The sequence below is a fragment of the Arachis duranensis genome, chromosome 1 (assembly GCF_000817695.3).
Source record: "Arachis duranensis cultivar V14167 chromosome 1, aradu.V14167.gnm2.J7QH, whole genome shotgun sequence".
NCBI lineage: Eukaryota > Viridiplantae > Streptophyta > Magnoliopsida > Fabales > Fabaceae > Arachis > Arachis duranensis.
Window position 1 is genome coordinate 13,796,430 of NC_029772.3, and position 6,666 is coordinate 13,803,095.

Here is a 6,666-nt window from a genome sequence, read left to right on the forward strand (position 1 = left end):
TATGCCTAATACATAACAGATGAAATGCCTAGGAAGACTCCACGCACCGTTACTTCTAATCATTGCTGCGCTGATAGAGTCGTGTCGATCGAAAATAATACCCACACTATTTCTCCGCACGACATTTCTATGTAGATTATCGAGAAAAAAGTGCCATGCGTCAGTGGTCTCTCCTTCAACAATGTCAAAAGCAAGTGGCACAATATTATGATTTTCATCTTGAGACATAGCAACCAAAAGTGCTCTCTTATATCGTCTATGCAGATGTATGCCATCAATCTGCACGAGTGATTTACAGTGTCAGAACCCTCTAATACATAGATGGAAGCTCCAAAACACTGGGTGCATTATCTTGATACCTTCCTCCACCCCAGATCCACAATATGCGGGTATAACATCAACCTGAACCACAGAACCTGGGTTCTGCACATACATTGTCATACACTATGTCGGAAAGCACCATATGAGACTTCCCAACTTTCAAAAATTTTTGCAATCAACTTTTGTTTTGGCAACCATGCTTTACAATAATTTATCGTATAGTTGAATTTCGACTGAACATCTGCAATCACGACTCAGATCTTGATAGATGGGTCAACTTCAACTAGAGGCCTTGTAGCATCTGCAATTGTATCGGAATCCAGTTTTAAATGATCTTGAGAAATTGTACCCATAGTATAGGTATGACTTCCATTGTATCGTCTTATTTTTCAACAACATTTTCTCTGAATTAAACTAACCCGAATAAGTCAATCACAATCTCTACCATATTGTAGACATTTTATATAAAATGTCAAAGGCTCGGACTCAAAGACCTTGTAATCAACCCCTTTGGAAATGAGTAATTCTTAATTGCCATGACTAGAACTTTTCTGGAACTGAACTCCATTTTAATAGCAAACTCACTATCTTGCATAGAAGAAACACATGTATATAAAGAAGGGTTTTTTACTTAAATAAATTGTTTGGGGTTCAAAATTACCTGATTCCCCTAAAACAAATTCTGTAACGTGATTACCCTTTTTGTATTATTATATAAATCGTCTTAGGGTGCAAAGGGTTATATAAAACATGAATCATCTCACCTTAGGACGATTAATGCATGAATTTGTGAGGCAAATTAAGAGTAAATCGTGGCAGGGCTTCTTGGGTTAGAAGTAGAGTGTAAATCATCCCAGGGTAGTAGGTTTTACGTGTTCATGGGCTAAACCAAATTGGGTTGCCACGATTTATGTGTTATTGGGACCCTCCTCAGCCTGGGACGATTTATGTGTTACTTTGTAACACTCACAGGGCTGGGACGATTTATGCCCAAGTTATAACCCTAAGGAGTCAAGCACGATCATATTTGCAGTTGCTGCGGCGGAAAGGGTGAGAGGAGGTTTGGGAGCCACCATTGTTCACTGGAGAGGAAGTTTGGGGGGAGAAGTGTTTCGGGTGTGGGGACCAGCCTGTGGCGGAGGTGCAACTGGTGGTGGGCAGAGGCATTTGAGTGGCACAGAGGGTGGTGGCAGTGGGCCGCCGGTGGCCGGCTGGTGGAGTTGGGAATCTATCCGGCGGTGATAATGGCCGCTAACCAAGGAGATATGTACCGCCTGAACGGCATTGCGCATGTTGCCGGATTTATAGATCAAGAGGTAAGTTTTTGAATTTTGTAATATTGTTGAGTCGATGCCATGGGTATGTTAAGTACATTGATATGTTGGATGATATAGTATGTTGGATGATATTGTATAGGGTGAATATGCATCTTAGAATTTTTTTGATTATGACGTTGGCGGATACCATGTTTAGTGATTTAGTTAGTTTTTAGTCTAGTATAAGACGTTAGAAATCAGTGTTCTTAATAGATTATGGAATTCGCTCATGACTGGGTGATGGTTCTGATGGCAGAATCATTAAAAAATTTTCTTTTGTTACTATTGATAGCAGAACAGGACCAGACCGGACCGGACCGGGCATGGACCGAACCGGACTGAACTGGGAGAATGTTTGAGTTTCCATCTTGGGCAATAGCCATTAGCAGAGTGCCGCCATACTTCCCATACAAATGGGTCCCATCAATGGATATAAGTGGCTTGCAATACTTAAATGCCTCAATGCATGGAGGAAACGTCCAAAATAGTCGATGAAAGAAAACAGTTGATGCATCTACGGTATTACCTATCCTCACTGGCGAAGTACACAAAAGCGCAATAGTACCCGGCATATACAACTGAACCCCGATGATCCACCGTGGTATGTGATTGTAAGACTCCTCCCAATCTCCATATATCTGAGCAATTGCCTTCTGCTTGCCCATCCAAACCTTCCTGTAGCTGGGCTTGAACCCAAACTTCGAAGACACCGCATTCTTAACACCTTAACCGAAACTGATGCATCAGCCATCACCAACGATAAAATCGAGGCAAATATGACATGGTAATAGAGATGTCTGTGATCCATTGATATCTCCGTTGCTAGACATGTGTGTGGTCCATTGTACTTTCTAACTTCCCAATAGCCTTTCCTCTGTCTCATAGTGACACGGATCAGCTAATTACAACCATTCCCGAACTGGACACACTTCCCATGATACTTCAACTGGTCGGACACTCTACACCCTGCCGAATATTATAACTCTTGATTGTCAGTACAACTTCCTCTTTTGTTTCAAACCGTTGCCCGACCTCAAACTCGTCCGTGCCAATCACACTAGGCCTTTCTCCGTGAATCACCGGATGATGCTGATCTACATTTGCGGCCTGGTTCATTGCTTCAAGGTCCAATGTGGTAAAGTGTCGAGGGTACTGCTGCGTACCACTGCTACCATGGCTTTGAGCTCCCATGGCAACTGCGGTGTCCTCTTCGCCGTCGCTCTCGTCACCAATAATTGGTGGCTCCGAATCTGACCCATCATTACCTATAGCCTCCGCAAACGGATCTCTCTCTCTTACCTCCATGAATGCAGGTGCACCATCAACTACAGGTTCAGATCCCATCGCAGCTGCAAGCTGGCCGAAGCTACGCCCATCACCCAAGTCATCACCCAAGACAGGCAAATCAGCAGCAAAAGATGGGGACAAAACAAGTGAAGTCACCGGTTGCCCTGTTGAAACGGCGGTGGAAGTTCCTTCTAAGACGCCAGTGGGCAGATTCAGACCAGTTCCCCCGCTGCTGCCCTCCACGTCAACTAATCTGACAAACAACTCCAGCGCGCCTAAGTCAGAAAATCTTGTTTGACTATGAAATATAACTCGCATGTCGTCATCACCCAACATCGCGTACTTCCCAAACTTAACATAACCGGGCTTCAATGATATTGGAATACGAAAAAATAATTTCTTCACGCGTTTTTTACCACACTTTCCAGCCTTCTTTAATATACTACTGTGCAAATCCATCAACGTCGTTGACGGAGTTATAAACACACCTATCTGCTTTTTGCTAGAAAAAGTTACACCCTCACTTGTGTTTTTATCTATTTTTTCCCGGTGATGCACTAACAAAAAAAATACTCTCCGCCATCTCTCACACCCTCAACATATGTCCCGTGTGGCTCGTCTGTGTGAAACTCGATTATTTATAGAGTTTCTGCCTGCATAAATCGTGCTTGGCTCCTTAGGGTTATAACTTGGGCATAAATCGTCCTAGCCCTGTGAGTGTTACAAAGTAACACATAAATCGTCCTAGGCTGAGGAGGGTCCCAATAACACATAAATCGTGGCAGCCCAGTTTGGTTTAGCCCATGAACACGTAAAACCTACTACCCTGGGACGATTTATACTCTACTTCTAACCCAAGAAGCCCTGCCACGATTTACTCTTAATTTGCCTCACAAATTCATGCATTAATCGTCCTAGGGTGAGATGATTCATGTTTTATATAACCATTTGCACCCTAGGACGATTTATATAATAATACAAAAAGGGTAATCACGTTGCAGAATCTGTTTCAGGGAGATCAGGTAATTTTGAACCCCAAACAATTTATTTAAGTAAAAAACTCTATAAAGAATATCAATTTTTAAGTTCTATAAAAGTATATTTAATTGCATTTAACTGGAACCTTAACTAAGTTCATAAAATATATACTTTCAACAAATATATTTTAAATAATTCAACATCTAAATTTAAAACGTATAATCGTAATATAAAGATTGAAAGTGAAATTGTTATGATGAAAAATAAAACAATGACATACCTGAGTTTGACAATTTAAAAAATTTCGGTGCGTTCATAGCTTCGAGATCCAAAGCACGCATAAAAAATGGCAAACCAAAAGGATGTTGGCTTACTACCGTGTTTATTACTGTCTAAATTTTCATGTTCGTGCTCTCATTTTCTTCATCGTTTCCTCTCAATATCTCGTTATTGGTTAAGAACTCCTCATCACTGTCACCGTTGTTTTCTTCTTTCCAGTATGTGTTGTCCCCTTCATTTATGAAAGATTCGTCCACTTTGTGACTAATAGCTAACTTTTCGAATTTAACATACAACTCGATCATCGACACATGAGCTTGATTCTGTCAATAGATCATTAAGATCTCTAGCATGATGGCTTCATTGGTCACATTTATTACTTGAAACTGTATTATACCATCAAAAACTAACATGGCTATCTGTAAAAGTTCCGACTCTCCTTAAAAAATTATCATGTATGTGTTGGCATAATACACTTTGTAATTCTACAAATGATATCCTCTAAGGAATAATAAAAGATGTTGGACTCGTACAAATAAATTTCACACCTTCATTTGTATATGGTATAATTTTACCATCAAAAAAGAATAACAAACACACATTAGATTCCATTGCTTTTAAACAAATTTTAGATCTCTAATACTCTTACATTTTAAAGTTTCAAGAAAAATCACTAATAAAAATACAAGTAGAAATCGCAAATAAGAACATAGAAGTAGAAGAAAAAGTGAATGTTATAAGACTTGAAAAGAGATTAGAAGTAAGAATATGAAAATAGAAAAAAGAGTGAGTGAATGTATGATTCACTTCTGCGAGCCTAACTTATTTATACTAAAAAAACATTTTTTAATTTTTTCACAAAATAGTAAAATTTTATTTTAAATAATATTTAATTATTAATTTTTTACAAAAGAAATGAAACTGAGTTAGTCAATTTAATCTGATAAAGGAAACTTTTAGCAGTATACAAAGAACCAAAAATGTCTAATCATCCATTTAAAAAAATAATAAATCTTTTAGCTATTCAAAAAATTATTTTTAAAATAAAAAAATTTGTGAAATTCTTCTCGTTAACAACGCGAGAAGGGTGAACTCAATACCCTTAGTCGGCTAATTTTTTTGGATATTACAATGGGAAGAGTGTAATACATTAATATTACACTAATTTGATGTAATGCATTGATATGGAAGTTTTCAATGTTATAAAAAATCGTAACTTACGATTTCAGAAAGAGACAAAAAAATTATGAAAATGAGATTAACAATTTTAAATAAGACAAATTTTTTTTCAAAATTTCTACAACCATGAAATCGTTACTCTCATTTTCTAAGTTGATTCTAGCCATTGATTGTTGATCCAAAACTTTCTAATTATTGTTCCTCTTCACTCAAATCGATGGTAACGATTTTAAACAAATCGACACTAACGATTTCTTTAAAACCAATTATGAGTCCCATAGTTAAACATTACACACCCAAAACTTCATTTATACGTATTACACAACTATAATGAACATATCAAAAATAATTAGCGTCCGTAGTCCAACACTTCATGTTCCCATCTCTAAAGATATCATCAAAAATAAATTTATAATCAAATTTTTTAGGCTCATTATTTATATGATGAATTTTATTATACTTTTATAATATTTTTTATCTAATACTCTCTCATGTATGTTATTATTTTTATTATGAGAATTTTATTATTTTTTGTTATATAAGTTTTTTTAATTCTTTTTTATGGAATTTTTTTTGTTTTGTCTTGTAATTTTATTAATCTCATTAGAAAGATTAAATTAAATAAAAAACTAACATAAAACTAATATTAGAATCATAAGTAATAAAAACTTATAAATTTAATTTTATAAAAAGTCAATTTGATATTTGATATTTTCTTTCATTAAAAAAATACCAATAATTTAATTGTACAGTATCAGTATCAGATATTTTGCAATACTAATAAATTATATCCCGTAAATTGATAAATTTTGCTACTCTTATTATTAGTTATGGTACAAAATACAAATGGATAACATCATTAATTTACAAATTACCTTAAGACCATCTCCAGTAGGGAACTCATCTCAGTCCCTATTTATGGCCCACTTATCATAAAAAGTGACTCCACATCAGATTTTGCGTCATAATCAATAAATAGGAACTCAATGAATCTCTCTCTTCTTCATTAGAAGGAACTAACTTTAATCCCTATTATGGTCCCACCTAATTAATTAATTAAGTAATTAAAATTAATATAATTATTATTATTTTTTAATAATATTATTTAAATTTATAAAAAATAATTCAATATTATAAAATATTAAAATAAATAACTTAAATTTGATTAGTATTTTAAATTTTATAAATAAAAATAAATAATCCAACTAAAAATTATTTTATAATATATAAAAATTAAATTTATTTTTTATGTAAAATAAATTTAATTAATTATGATTTAATATAACAATACAAATAATATTTGATA